Genomic DNA, 2539 nt, shown 5'->3' with positions numbered 1-2539 from the left:
TAGGTTGAATCATTTTTGTGAAAAGTGAAAAGTGTGAAGTTTGCTATGATTTGGATGTAGTCTTTTTTTGTCCCTACCAAAATTCGTACTGACATTTGATCCGCAATGTGTTCGGATTGAGATTAGGGCCTAGTGGGAGGTGTTTTGGTTGTGAGGTTGGAGGATCCCTCATGACTGGCTTGGTGCTGTTCTTGGGGAACTGAGTTCTTGTTCTTGCAAGCGTGATTCTTGCTAGAATGGATTGGTTTCTGTGAAAGCGACTTGTCACAAAACCAGGACACCCCTCAGGTTTTCACCTTATTGCATGTGGTCTGCTTCTCCCTTGATCTTCTCACCACATTTGTGCCACAGCATGGAAAGCCCTGGTCAGAAGCCAGGGCCATGCCCTCATATTTCTCAGCCTGCAGAACCCTGAGTTAATAAATCCTTTTTTATTGATAAATAACTCTGTTTCAGGTATTCTTTTATAGCAGTACAAAATGGCATAAGAATGGATTAAGACAAAGTTTAACAGAGAATCATGCGTGTGTTTTTGTTTTCATTTTGGTCTATGGTTATCCAAATTTCTCTAGCACCATTTGTTAAAAGGCTATACTTCTTCCATTTAATTGTTTTTCACCTTTATTAAAATTTAGTTGAGTTTATTTATTTACTACATAGTCTTGATTTCTGTAGTTACAGAGCAAGTCTTGAATTTAGAAAACTGATTCCCCTCAATATATTCATATTTTTCAAACTGTTTTTGGTATTTTAGTTCCTTTGTTCTGTATATAAATTTTATAATAATCTTGTCTATATCTATAAAAAAACTTGTGAATATGATAAGAATTAGGTTAAACCTATACATTAATTTGGGTAACATTGACATTTTTACTCTGCCAATTTTTCCAGTTTATGAATATTTTATGTCTTTCCATTTATTTATATCATTTTGGATTTCTTCCAACAATTATTTGTGGCTTTGAGCATACAAGTCTTACAAATGTTTTGTTACATTTTTTGTACAATTGTAAATGGTATTACATATTTAATTTCCACATGATATGTTCATGGATAGTATATAGAAATATAATTGATTTTTATATGTTGATCTTATATTACCCTGTTAAACTCACAAACTTTTGTTTTTGCAAATTCTTTAGAATTTTCTAATTGGAGTTCGACCATTGTGGAAGACAGTGTGGTGATACCTCAAGGATCTAGAAATAGAAATTCCATTTGACCCGCAATCCCATTACTGGGTATATACCCAAAGGATCATAAATTGTTCTGTTATAAAGACACATGCACATGTATGTTCATTGCAGCACTGTTTACAGTAGCAAAGATCTGGAACCAACCCAAATGCCCATCAATGATAGACTGGAAAAGGAAAATGTGGCACATATACACCATGGAATACTATGCAGCCATAAAAAATGACGAGTTCATGTCCTTTGTAGGGACATGGATGAATCTGGAAACCACATAATTCTCAGCAAACTGACACAAGAACAGAAAACCAAACACCGCATGTTGTCACTCACAGGTGGGTGTTGAACAATGAGAACATGTGGACACAGGGGGTGAGGGAATGTGTTCTCTTTCTGGGTCCACAAGGGGGCGTAGTTTTAAGGGCAAAAACTTACCAGTGCCATGCCCCCCTCCCATCTCTCTCCATCAGGGAGATTTAATGGTTTATGTTTGGATTTCGCAGGCACAGGAAGAAACTGAGAGTCAATCATCCCAGCAGAAGTTCTAAGGAACTCCTTTCATTGGCCTGGGGTCTTAGGGAAGGCAGGGTTCCTCCCGGGTTAAAAGTCCCCTACTTCCACACCCTTTCAGACTCCATGTTTGGATCCCCTTCCACGAACACTCTTGTGGAAGTTGTTTTTCTCTCTCCTGGATTTCCCCTCTGGTGTCCCCTTCCACACTCTCTTGTGGAAGCCTGTCTTCTCCTCCTAAACTCCATCTCTCTCTAATCCCTTCCACTCAGTGTGGAAGCTGCCTTTCTCTCCTGGATTCCATCTTTCTGGATTCTCTCACTCAGTTTGAGAGTTAGCTGTTTCTTTCTCTCGCCTTCTCCTGTTTCTCTCTCTGTCTCTCTAAATAAATCTTTTTTTTTTTTAATGCGGTCAGGCAGATCTTGGCTCCCAGGCATCCTGCAAAGTAGGCAGGTCACCTCAGGGGCGACCTTTACCCACTCAAAAATTCGTCTCACATTAGCAGTGAGGATTCAGGCATCACCCTGAATCATTATTTTCCTTAATCATTAAGTTTAAGGCATTTCTACAAACACTTCTGAGTCCGGCATTTACTGAGCACTGCACCGTGGTCCCCTCTCTCATTCCTGAGAGGGCAGGAGACCAAGAACCTGGAGAAACATCCTCTCAGGGGAGCTGAACCCCTGAACCCCAATATAACAGGAGAGGAACATTACACAATGGGGTAGGTGGCAGGAGGCTAAGGGAGGGACAGCAGGGGGTGAGGAGTCTGGGAAGGATAACGTGGGGAGAAATACCAGGTGATGGGAGGATGGAGGATGAAACCACTTTGCTAA

General features: G+C 40.3%; 1 non-coding gene across 1 annotated transcript; it reads right to left on the bottom strand.

Moving 5' to 3' along the window:
* Positions 1 to 2115: 2115 nt before the first annotated feature.
* On the bottom strand, positions 2116 to 2266 carry LOC119471601. Its single transcript, XR_005200665.1, has one exon. It is a non-coding gene; the product is annotated as a U12 minor spliceosomal RNA (small nuclear RNA).
* Positions 2267 to 2539: the final 273 nt, after the last annotated feature.

Source organism: Cebus imitator, unplaced genomic scaffold (genome assembly GCF_001604975.1).
Source record: "Cebus imitator isolate Cc_AM_T3 unplaced genomic scaffold, Cebus_imitator-1.0 Scaffold65, whole genome shotgun sequence".
In the NCBI taxonomy this organism is placed as follows: Eukaryota; Metazoa; Chordata; class Mammalia; order Primates; family Cebidae; genus Cebus; species Cebus imitator.
Note: the sequence above shows the minus strand (reverse complement) of the source record. Positions and strands in the feature narration are given on the sequence as shown.